This window comes from Bos grunniens, chromosome 6, assembly GCF_055505025.1.
Source record: "Bos grunniens cultivar Pamir isolate PY7600 chromosome 6, Bosgru_T2T1.0, whole genome shotgun sequence".
NCBI classification, from domain to species: domain Eukaryota; kingdom Metazoa; phylum Chordata; class Mammalia; order Artiodactyla; family Bovidae; genus Bos; species Bos grunniens.
The window spans coordinates 22641149-22654540 of NC_141170.1; the positions used below are offsets into that span (position 1 = coordinate 22641149).

General features: G+C 39.8%; 1 protein-coding gene across 14 annotated transcripts in view; it reads right to left on the minus strand.

The window, feature by feature from the left end:
- Positions 1-13392, minus strand: part of CFAP299 (cilia and flagella associated protein 299) — a 717854-nt gene that overhangs the window by 702941 nt on the left and 1521 nt on the right. The gene's annotated exons all lie outside the window — the stretch shown is intronic.

Sequence of the window (13392 nt, forward strand, 5' to 3'; positions counted from 1 at the left end):
ATTACTAAAAGTGAGCTCAGAGGAAGAATTTATAGCTGAGCTCTGTGAGACTGTGGGGTTCTTCTAGCAGCAAAACATAAGTTGCCTGTGGTCAACAAAGCATTTTATATAATAAAGACCATTAAAAAGTTGCTGTATTGACTAGTTCTTCTTTTTCTTATACCTCTTTCTGCTCTATACCACAGTGTGCTATGGAACTAACCAGCCAGGTATAAGGAACCATGGTTCATCACATATAATTCATCAGTGATTGAATTAAACCCAACCCAACTGCACTATTAACTTTGCATATGGAGTGAATTATTGTTGTGTACGCTACCAGAGCCACACTGAATTATTTGGATAGTTCTGTGCTCATTGACACAAATATGTTGTTGTTCAGTCACTAAATCATGTCTGACTCTTTATGACCCCACGGACTGGAGCATGCCAGGCTTCTCTGTCCTTCACTATCTCCTGGAGCTTACTCAAACTCATGTCCATTGAGTCGGTGATGCCATCCAACCATCTCCTCGGTCATCTCCTTCTCCTTCTACGTTAAATCTTACCCAGCATCAGGGTCTTTTCCAATGAGCCAGCTCTTCACATCAGGTGGCCAGAGTACTGGAGCTTCAGCTTCAGCATCAGTCCTTCCGATGAATATTCAGTGTTGATTTCCTTTAGGATTTACTGGTTCGATCTCTCTCCTTGAGAGTCCAAGGGACTCTCAAGAGTCTTCTCCAGCACCACAGTTCAAAGGCATCAATTCTTTGGTGCTCAGCCTTCTTTGTATTTAACAAATGACAAGATCAAGCAGAAAGTTGAAGTTGTTTCCCCACTTAACCATTACCATGTTCTAACTGGTGGAGTCACAAGTCATCTCTCTAATGGTTAATCATCTTTAAATAACTTATCTTTAAAGAAACAGAAATAAAATAGTTTTATTCATTCACATATTCATTCATTCATTTGCATTTCTCGTGATTTTCATTATTTTGTGTAGATCCAACTTTCTTACAGATACACGATTTTCCTTCTACCTCTAAAACTTCAACAATTCTTGTAGGAAAGGTCTGCTAAGGGATTTCCCTGGTGGCCCAGTGGCTGAGACGCCATGTTCCCACTGCAGGGAGCCCAGGTTCGATTCCTGGTCAGGGAACGAGACCCCACATCCTGCAACTTAGGTGATCACATGCCACAACTTGCTGAGTTCACACGTCCTTGTGTCGCAGTTAAGACCTGGCACAGCCAAATAAATAAAATAAATATTTTTTTAACAGGCCTGCTAACAAGTTATCTTGGCTTTTTTAACTAAAGAAATATTTATTTCACCTTAATTTTTTCTTCAAGTTTTACTGAGATATAATTGACATACAGCACTATATAAGTTCAAGGTGTACAGTATAATGATTTGATTTATATACATCATGAAATGATTACTGTAGTAAGTTTAGTTCACATCTATCTCATACAGATACCAAATTAAAGAAATAGAAAAATATATATTTTTCCCCCTTGGGATGAGATCTCTTGGATTTACTCTCAACACATTTCAAAAATGATATAAAGCAGCATTAATTGTATTTGTCATATTGTACATTATATCCCTAGTACTTATTCATCTTGTAATTGCAAGTCTGTACCTTTGCACTGGCCTTCATTGAATTCCCCCTCCCTCCACCCTCCTCGATCTCTGTTTTTCTAAAAGTGTGTTTGTTTGTTCATTTTAAAGTACATTGAACAAACTACAACACTGTTAGTTCCAGTTACACAGCAAGGAGATTTCATACTCCTATCAAACAATAACCATGATATCTAATTAACAAATATCTCACCATACAAAGATATTACATAGTTATTGACTCTTTTCCCCACACTGTACATTTCATACCCACGACTCACACAATTCTGTGCACCTGGAAGTCTTTATCTCTTAATATCCCTCATCTATTTCTCTCCTCCCTCTAATTCATTCCCGTTTGGCAATCACCTGTTTCTTCTCTGTATCTATGACTCTACTTATGTTTTGTTAAATATAGCTGTTCATTTGTTTTGATTTTCTAGATTCTACATATAAGTGAGATCAAGGAGTATTTGTCTTTGTCTGTCTGATTTATTTCATTTAGCATAATGCCCTCTAGGTCCATCCACGTTGGCAGAAATGGCAAGATTTCATTCTTTTCTATGGCTAAGTAATATTCTATTGTAACCACATTCATCTGTTGATGGCACTTAGGTGTTTCCATATCTTGGCTAATACAAATAATAGTGCAATGAACATAGGGGTGCCTATGTCTTTTTGAATTAACATTTTCATTTTCTTTGGAGTAGAACTGCTGGATCATATGGTAGCTCCAGTTTTAAATTCTCGAGGACTGTAGCAATTTACATGCTCTTCAACAGTGCATGAAGTTTCCCTTTTCTCAACATCCTCATCAATATTTGTTATTTGTTGTCTTTGATAACAGCCATTCTGAAATTTGTGAGGTGTTACCTTGTGGTTTTGATTTGCATTTCCCTGATGACTAGCCAGGCTTCAGCAATACATGAACTTCCAGATGTTCAAGCTGGTTTTAGAAAAGGCAGAGGAACCAGAGATCAAATTGCCAACATACGCTGGATCATGAAAAAAGCAAGAGAGTTCCAGAAAAACATCTATTTCTGCTTTACTGACTATGCCAAAGCTTTCAACTGCGTGGATCACAATAAACTGTGGAAAATTCTGAAAGAGATGGGAATACCAGACCACCTGATCTGCCTCTTGAGAAACCTGTATGCAGGTCAGGAAGCAACAGTTAGAACTGGACATGGAACAACAGACTGGTTCCAAATAGGAAAAGGAATACATCAAGGCTGTATATTGTCACCCTGCTTATTTAACTTATATGCAGAGTACATCGTGAGAAATGCTGAGCTGGATGAAGCACAAACTGGAATCAAGATTGCCGGGAGAAACATCAATAACCTCAGATATGCAGTTGACACTACCCTTATAGCATAAAGTGAAGAAGAACTAAAGAGCTTCTTGATGAAAGTGAAAGTGGAGAGTGAAAAAGTTGGCTTAAAGCTCAACATTCAGAAAACTAAGATGATGGCATCCGTTCCATCACTTCATGGCAAATAGATGTGGAAACAGTGGATGACTTTATTTTGGGGGGCTCCAAAATCACTGCAGATGGTGACTGCAGCCATGAAACTAAAAGACGCTTACTCCTTGGAAAGAAAGTTATGACCAACCTAGACGGCATATTAAAAAGCAGAGACATTACTTTGCCAACAAAGGTCCGTCTAGTCAAGGCTATGGTTTTTCCGGTAGTCATGTATGAATGTGAGAGCTGGACTATAAAGAAAGCTGAGCTCCTAAGAATTGATGCTTTTGAGGTGTGGTGTTGGAGAAGACTCTTGAGAATCTCTTGGACTGCAAGGAGATCTAACCAGTCCATCCTAAAGGAGATCAGTCCTGAATATTCATTGGAAGGAATGATCCTGAAGCTGAAATTCCAATACTTTGGCCACCTGATGTGAAGAGCTGACTCATTTGAAAAGACCCTGATGCTGGGAAAGATTGAGGGCAGGAGGAGAATGGGATGACAGAGGTTGAGATGGTTGGATGGCATCACAGATTCAATGGACGTGAGTTCAGGTAAACTCCTGGAGTTGGTGATAGACAGGGAGGCTTGGCGTGCTGCGGTTCATGGGGTCGCAAAGAGTTGGACACAACTGAGCAACTGAACTGAACTGAACTGAACTGATGACTAGTGACACTGAGCAACTTTTCATACATCTGGTGGCCATTTGTGTATCTTCTGTGGAAAAATGTCTATTCTGATTACCTCTCATTTCTTTGATCATCTTGTTTGGGTTTTTCTGATGTAGAACTGTATGAGTTCTTTGTATATTTTGGGTATTAACCCCTTCTCAAATGTATCATCTGCAAATATCTTCTCCCATTTACTAAGCGGCCTTTTGTTTTGTTGATAGTTTCTTTTTCTATGCAAAAGCCTTTTAATGTGATGTAGTACCATTTGTCTATTTTTGATTTTGTTTTCCTTGCCTGGGCAGATATATCCAGAAATGTATTTCCCACACCAGTGTAAAAGAATGTACAGGCTATGCTTTCTTCTAGAAGTTTCATAGTTTCAAGTCTTGCATTTAAGTCTTTAATCCATTTTGAATTTATTTTTGTACACAGTATAAGAAAGTACTCCAGTTTGACCTTTTTGCACACAGCTGTCCAGTTTTCCCAAAAGCATTTATTGAAGAGGCTGTCTTTTCCCATTGTATATTCTTGTCTTCTTTGTCATAGATTATTGCCCACTAAAGTCTGGGTTCATTTCTGGTCTCACTCTTCTGTTCTATTGATCTGTGTCTGCTTTTGTGCCAATACTATATTATTTTGATTACCAGAGCCTTGCAGTATAATTTTAAATCCAGTTCTTTCTATATTAAGGTTGCTTTAGATATTTGACATCTCCTGTGTTTCCATAAAATTTTAGAATTTGTGCTAGTTCTATGAAAAATCCCACTGGTATTTTAATAGGGATTGCACTGAATCTGTAGATTGTCTTGGGTAGTAGAGTCATTTTAACGATACTAATTCCTCCAACCAATGAGCACTGTATATCTTTCCATCTGTTTGTGTTGTCTTTGGTTTCATCAGTGTCTTATGGTTTTCCAAGTACAGGTAATCTATCTCCTTAGTTAAATTCATTCTTAAGTATTCTGTCCTGTTTGATGCAGTTACAAACAGGATTGTTTTTTCAGTTTCCCTTTCAGATAGTTCACTGTTAGCATATGGAAAAGCAACAGGTTTCTGCATATTAATTTTGTATACTGCAACTTTACTTAATCTTATGATGAGTTCTTGTAATTTTTTGATGGTGTATGAGAATTTATTGGGGCTTTCCTGGTAGCTCAGATGATAAAGAATCCACCTGTAGTGCTTCTTTGGTGGCTCAAACAGTAAAGAATCTGCCTGCAATGCAGAAGACCTAGGTTCGATCCCTGGGTTGGGAAGATCCCCTGGAGAAGGAAATGGCAACCCACTCCAGTTTTCTTGCCTAGAGAATTCCATGCACAGAGAAGCCTGGAAAGCTACAGTCCATGGGGTCTCAAAGAGTTGGACATGACTGAGGATTTATTATGTATAGTATCATATCACCTGGAAAGAGTGGTGGTTTTACTTCTTCCTCTCCAATTTGTATTCTTTTTCTTTCTTTTTCTTCTCTAATCGCTATGACTAGGATTTACAATATTTTGTTGAACAAAAGTGGCAAGTGTGGGCATCCTTCTCTTATTCTTGACCTTAGATAAAATGCTTTCAACTTTCTACTGTTAAGTATGATGACAGCTGTGGGTTTGTCATATACAGCCTTTATTTTTTTGATGTATGTTTCCTTTATACCCACTTTGTTGAGAGTCTTTATCAGAAATGGATACTGAATACTGTTAAAAGCTTTTTACTACATCTATTGAAATGATCATATCATTTTCATTCAGCAATTTGTTAATAACGTCATATTAATAAATTGTTGAATGAAATTTGATTAGTGAATATTAATCCACTTTGATTGATTAGTGAGTATTGCTCCATCCTTGTATCTCTAGAATAAATCCCATTTGACCATGGCGTATGATCCTTTTAATGTATTATTGAATTCAGTTTGCTAACATTTTGTTGAGGATTTTTGAGGATATTGATCTATAATTTTCTTTTCTGTGTGTGATATCTTTGTCCAGTTTTGGTATCTGGATGATGTTGGCTTTGTAGAATGAGTTTGGAAGCATTACTTCTGCTTTAATTTTTTGAAGTGTTGAAAGGGACAGGAGATAACTCTTCCCCAAATGCTTGGTAGAATTCACCTGAGAAGCTATCTGCTCCTGGACTTTGTTTGCTGAGAGTTAGTTTATTACTGATTCAATTTCATTACTGGTAATTGGTCGGTTCATATTTTCTATTTCTTCCTGGTTCAGACTTGAGAGTGTGTACATTTCTAGGAATCTGTCCATTTCTACACGGTTTTCCGTTTTATTGTCATACAGTTGTTCATCAGTTCAGTTCAGTTCAGTCGCTCAGTCGTGTCCGACTCTTTGTGACCCCATGAATCGCAGCACGCCAGGCCTCCCTGTCCTTCACCAACTCCCGGAGTTCACTCAGACTCACGTCCATCGAGTCAGTGATGCCATCCAGCCATCTCATCCTCTGTCATCCCCTTCTCCTCTTGCCCCCAATCCCTCCCAGCATCAGAGTCTTTTCCAATGAGTCAACTGTTCGCATGAGGTGGCCAAAGTACTGGAGTTTCAGCTTTAGCATCATTCCTTCCAAAGAAATCCCAGGGCTGATCTCCTTCAGAATGGACTGGTTGGATCTCCTTGCAGTCCAAGGGACTCTCAAGAGTCTTCTCCAACATCACAGTTCAAAAGCATCAAGTAGTCTCTTAAACAATTCTTTGTATTTCTGTAGTATCAATTATAACATTTCCTTTTTTATTTTTGATTTTGTTTGGGCCTTCTCTCTTTTTTACTTGATAAGACTGGGTAAAAGTTTATCAATTTTATTTATCTTTCAAAGAAATAACTTAAGTTCATTGATCTCTTCTATTGTTTTTCTAGTCTCTATTCACTTATTTTTTTCTCTGATCTTAATTTCTTTGTTTCTACTCAGTTCAGGTTTTGTTTGTCTTTTTCTAGTTCCTTTAAGTGCAAGTTTAGGTTGCTTATTTGGGATTTTTCTTGTTTCCTAAAAAGCTTCTTTCATTATACACTTCCCTATTAGAACTGCTTTTGCTTTCATCCCCTAGATTTTGGATTGTTGGTCTTCTCTTTTATCTTTTTCAGGAACTTGTTGTTTTCTCTTTGATTTCTTCAGTTATTTCACTTAATATTTGAAAGACATTTTTGCTGGATTAGTGTTACAGGTTGACTTTTTAACCTTTCAGCACTTTAGAGAATGTTATCCCATTATACCATGGCTTGTATTACTTCTGATGAGAAGTGCTATCTTTCCTGTTTGAGTCCATCTTTGCATTCCTATGATAAACCATACTACTTAAGAGTAGTATTTAGCAGTCTCTGATCTATTGTTTCTTATTATATTCCTAGATTCATTTCTCACTCAGTAAGTAAAATTAGTCTTTAGCTTTCCATTTTGTGCTATCATTTTATGGATTGATGTCAGGGCTATACAAATCCTATAAATGATTCAAGAAAATTACATGCTTTTCTTTTTATTAATTTTTAATTATATAAGTTATACTTTAATTCAGTCTCCTTGTGAAAAGTAAAATGTGGTAGATGCAGTGAATGCTGTATTCTGTCAACTTAGCTAAGTTAGAGCTTTGTTTCCATAACTTTCCTTCCTTAGTTAGTTACAGTTAGGTTGGACCCCAAGAGACATTTGCAATAGATTTGGATGATAGAAGAAGAGCAACCATATTGTTCTAGCTCTTACAGGATCTTCTCCTTTACCTCCTCCAACTCCTGGGTCAGGTGTATGAGTATGTTTATCTCCGTGACTAAAGATATTAGTTTCTTCTGCAGATCTCCTCCTACCATCAAAGTTGGAAGTGTAGAAAAGGTGACAGCCTGATCCAAGTTCCAGTTTGTCCTTATGAATTCTAGTGCACTTTTATAGGTCCATTTCCCCTCGTTTCCCCCACTTCTCAGGTAACTTTACTTCCTGGCTGTCTGTCCTAATGACCTCAGTTTCCAGACACTAAAGAAACAGCCCGTCTTCAACCATTTAAACAGTTTTCATAATGGTGCAGGGGAAAATCTCTATAAAAAGGTAAATATACATGACACACACATATTTGCATCTACGTGTGTGTGTGTGTGTGTGTGTGTGCATGTTCTGCTTCTCTTAGTGAACCCTGAATGAGTCACAGTTGGCTATTGGCAATGATTCCAGAGGAATGGAAATTTAAAGGACAGATTGAATGGTTCTGCTTTTCAATATGCTATCTAGGTTGGTCATAACTTTCCTTCCAAGGAGTAAGCGTCTTTTAATTTCATGGCTGCAGTCACCATCTGCAGTGATTTTGGAACCCAAAAGAAAAAGTCTGACACTGTTTCCACTGTTTCCCCATCTATTTCCCATGAAGTGATGGGACCAGATGCCATGATATTCGTTTTCTGAATGTTGAGTTTTAAGCCAACTTTTTCACTCTCCTCTTTCACCTTCATCAAGAGGCTTTTGAGTTCCTGTTCACTTTCTGCCATAAGGGTGGTGTCATCTGCATATCTGAGGTTATTGATATTTCTCCCAGAAATCTTGATTCCAGCTTGTGCTTCTTCCAGCCCAGCATTTCTTATGATGTACTCTGCATATGTTAAATAAGCAGGGTGACAATATACAGCCTTGACGTACTCCTTTCCCTATTTGGAACCAGTCTGTTGTTCCATGTCCAGTTCTAACTGTTGCTTCCTGACCTGCATACAGATTTATCAAGAGGCAGGTCAGGTGGTCTGGTATTCCCATCTCTTTCAGAATTTTCCACAGTTTATTGTGATCCACACAGTCAAAGGCTTTGGCATAGTCAATAAAGCAGAAATAGATATTTTTCTGGAACTCTCTTGCTTTTTCCATGATCCAGCAGATGTTGGCAATTCGGTCTCTGGTTCCTCTGCCTTTTCTAAAACCAGCTTGAACAACTGGAAGTTCACAGTTCACGTATTGTTGAAGCCTGGCTTGGAGAATTTTGAGCGTTACTTTACTAGCGTGTGAGATGAGTGCAATTCTGCAGTAGTTTGAGCATTCTTTGGCCTTTCTTTGGGACTGGAATGAAAACTGATCTTTTCCAGTCCTGTGGCCACTGCTGAGTTTTCAAATTTGCTGGCATATTGAGTGCAGCACTTTCACAGCATCATCTTTCAGGATTTGAAATAGCTCCACTGGAATGCCATCACCTCCACTAGCTTTGTTCGTAGTGATGCTTTCTAAGGCCCACTTGACTTCACATTCCAGGATGTCTGGCTCTAGGTGAGTGATCACACCATCGTGATTATCTGGGTCGTGAAGATCTTTTTTGTACAGCTCTTCTGTGTATTCTTGCCACCTCTTCTTAATATCTTCTGCTTCTGTTAGGTCCACACCATTTCTGTCCTTTATTGAGCTCATCTTTGCATGAAATGTACCCTTGGTATCTCTAATTTTCTTGAAGAGATCTCTAGTCTTTCCCATTCTGTTGTTTTCCTCTATTTCTTTGCAAATATTTCTTTGCAACAAAGGTCCATCTAGTCAAGGCTATGGTTTTTCCAGTGGTCATGTATGGATGTGAGAGGTGGACTGTGAAGAAAGCTGAGCACCGAAGAATTGATGCTTTTGAACTGTGGTGTTGGAGAAGACTCTTGAGAGTCCCTTGGACTGCAAGGAGATCCAACCAGTCCATTCTGAGATCAGCCCTGGGATTTCTTTGGAAGGAATGATGCCAAAGCTGAAACTCCAGTACTTTGGCCACCTCATGCGAACAGTTGACTCATTGGAAAAGACTCTGATGCTGGGAGGGATTGGGGGCAGGAGGAGAAGGGGACGACAGAGGATGAGATGGCTGGATGGCATCACTGACTCGATGGACGTGAATCTGAGTGAACTCCGGGAGTTGGTGAAGGACAGGGAGGCCTGGCGTGCTGCGATTCATGGGGTCACAAAGAGTCGGATGCGACTGAGCAACTGAACTGAACTGAATGGTTCTAGGTTACCTAAAATTGGTTCTCTGACCTTATTAAAGGTATTACAAGCCCTCTTTACAGTAGAAAAGATTATGCTGTAGTCAGTGAAGTGCAGAGGCCAAGTTTTAATTTATCAACTTTACAGACCTGCAATGAAGTCAGGGCTTTGGGTAACCAAGTGTTTTTTGCCAGAGTATAACTTAGTGGCAATAAGAAAGATAATGGCATTGGTTGCTTCTAAGTGTGTTGAACGCTATGGGAAAAGAAAATGAAAAGCCCAAGTCTTAGGGATTAGCCAATCACTTGGTAGCAGGTTAGTTACCCCTGACTACCTCCATCATGAAAGGGAAAAACATTTGATATAGTTTCATGATATTTAAAAGCTTTTTTCCAAGAGAAAAAAATACTCCATAGGCCATTAGATAGTGGAGCAGACTTATGACTACAGCCAGAAGAGGCAAACCCATTACTACCAAATGTATCTGTTCCTATCAGATTGAACTGTTGACCTTTCCAAAGTTGAAGGGGCCCAATGTGGTCAATTTGCCACCAAGTGGTTGGTTGGTTCCCTTGAGAAATGGTGCGATATTGCAGGTATTCAACTTGGTTGCTGACAGTCAAACGCCTGTCATTTGAGTCGGATATTCAGCAACACCAGCCTTTGCAAGAGGGCACCCATGCCACTGGGCCCATGTGTAGCCTCCGTCTTCCTCCATGTGCCCATCATGCCAGCACTAAAGTGGCCAGTGAAAGAAGTTGGCTGACAGCAAATGGCTTAACTAACATCAAATGTAAAAGCAAATTTCTTTACCTTTCCCCCAAACATAGTCATCATTTTCCATTTTGGAGACCTTTGAAATTATGATTAATATAACACAAAGTTTTCATTTCTCACTCCTAATCAATGTCAATAAGTTTCATTGCTAACTCACATGAAAAACTCTGCCTTAAAAAAAATTGAAACCTTTCTTAACAATATTAAGCTGAAGCTTGGCAATTGTGCACATGTGCTACAAAGATAATTATATCCTACTGGGGTATTTATTGTCTATATTTCATTATTATTTATTAGATATTCAAAAATTTACATTCAAACACTGTTTGGCACCACTACTTTTTGCCCCTCATTTATTTCAGTGACTTCCATTGCAAGGCATAAAACTGAACCTTCATGATTTTAACTTTATATTATCTGTATAAAATATTAAAAGCTTGATTTTGAAGTCAGAAAATATGTTGGAAATACCACCCGGCTTTTTTTTAACACATAATTCCAGAAAGATCAAATTTTCTGCCCAAGGTCACACAATTTGCTCATGGAAAAGATAGGACTAAAGTGAAATGTTTCTACTTCCTTAAAATTATGTTCCTGGACTTCCCTGGTGGCACAGTGGGTAAGAATCCACCTACCAACGCAGGGGGGCACAGGTTCAATCCCTGGCTGGGAAGATTCCACATGCCTCAGAGCAACTAACCCCATGAGCCACAACTACTAAGCCCATGCTCTAGAGCCCTCCAGCTGAAACCACTGAGCCCATGTGCCACAACTATTGAAGCCTGAAGCTCTAGGGAGGCAGGTCAGGTGGTCAGGTATTCCCATCTCCCTAAGAATTTTCCACAGTTTGTTGTGATCCACACAGTCAAAGGCTTTGGCATAGTCAATAAAGAAGAAGTAGATGTTTTTCTGGAATTCTCTTGCTTTTTCGATGATCCAACAGATGTTGGCAATTTGATCTCTGGTTCCTCTGTCTTTCCTAAAACCATCTTGAACATCTGGAAGTTCACAATTCACATACTATTGAAGCCTGGCTTGGAGAATTTTGAGCATTACTTTGCTAGCATGTGAGATGAGAGCAACTGTGCAGTAGTTTGAACAATGGACTGGCTCCAAACTGGGAAAGGAGTATGCAAGGCTGTATATTGTCTTTATATTTAACTTATATGCAGAGTACATCATGCAAAATGCTGGGCTGGATGAAGCACAAGCTGGAATCAAGACTGCCAGGAAAAATATCAATAACCTCAGATATGAAGATGACACCACCCTTATGGCAGAAAGTGAAGAACTAAAGAGCCTCTTGATGAAACTGAAACAGGAGAGTGAAAAAGTTGGCTTACAACTCAACATTCAAAAAACTAAGATCATGGCATCTAGTCCCATCACTTCATGGCAAATACATGGGGAAACAGTGAGAGACTTTATTTTGGGGGGCTCCAAAATCACTGCAGATGGTGACTGCAGCCATGAAATTAAAAGACATTTGCTCCTTGGAAGAAAAGCTATGACCAACCTAGACAGCATATTAAAAAGCAGAGACATTACTTTGCCAATAAAGGTCCGTCTAGTCAAGGCTATGGTTTTTCCTGTGGTCATGTATGGATGTGACAGTTGGACTATGAAGAAAGCTGAGCACCGAAGAATTGATGCTTTTGAACTGTGGTGTTGGAGAAGACTCTTGAGAGTCCCTTGGACTGCAAGGAAATAAAGCCAGTCAATTATAAAGGAAATCAGTCCTGAATATTCATTGGAAGGGCTGATGCTGAAGCTGAAGCTTCAATACTTTGGCTACCTCATGCGAAGAACTACCTCATTGGAAAAGACCCTGATGCTGAGAAAGATTGAAGGCAGGAGGAGAAGGGGATGACAGAGGATGAAATGGTTGGATGGCATCACCGACTCCCTGGACATGAGTTTGAGCAAGCTCCAGGAGTTGGTGATAAACAGGGAAGCCTGGCGTGCTGCAGTCCATGGGGTTGCAAAGAGTCGGACATGACCGAGCGACTGAACTGAACTGAAGCTCCAGGGACAGCAAGCCCCAACTACGGAGCGCCTGTGCAGCAGCCACTGAAGCCCTCACGCCTAGAGCCTGTGCTCCCACAGCAAGAAAAGCCATGGCAAGAAGCAGCCCAGGAACAGCAATGAGAAGCCCAAGAACCACAACTAGAGAAAGCTATAGTGCAGCAACAAAGACCCAGTGCAGCTAAGGATATACAAATAAATGAAAGCATTGTGAACATGTCAAATATATTGTATTAAAAAATTATGTTCCTATGTAGCACATAAATGTGTTTTGAAGAAGCACTTTTCAGACCTTGGAATCCCCACTGAAGTAAAATCTAAGTTTTAATACAATCATTTTGGACTCCAAATCCAAAAATTTCAATCCACTAAAAGACAGAATGACTGTTGTGGTGAATAAGTATTTGTGGAGTTCACTGCAGGATACAGATCCTTCTCAGACTCACATGTGGAGTGGACCCACATAGCAGTACTTGCTCTCTCTGGCCTAAATATGGGGCAACTTGGGGGTCCGGGGTTTGGCTCCAAAACAGCAGAATTTCCAAGTCAGTGTCCGTTTAGTCGGCCTGGTCTGGGGACTATATCAGGGCTACAGGGACGTTCGGTCCATATCCTGCTTCTCAGGACCCGCAGCCCATTATCCACCCCCCCCCCCCATTCTGATTCTCCTCCAGGAGGCCAAGCACTTTATCATTCTGCCCTCCTCCCAGCCCCCCACTTGCTCCCCACCCATCCCCAACACCTTTAAGAAGCCAGAGAAGGACTGTAGCCAATCCCAATTACATTCGATTTTGCTGTGTTGCAGGCTTTTTTTTTTTTTTTTTTAACTGTCAACAACAGTTGTGCTCCATCAACTCGGTAAACAGGAGTCAGCTTATGCCTGCAGTCACAGGGAGCTGTAACTGTACCTGTAATCAAAGCGCTTTCTGAACCAACTAGCTGGG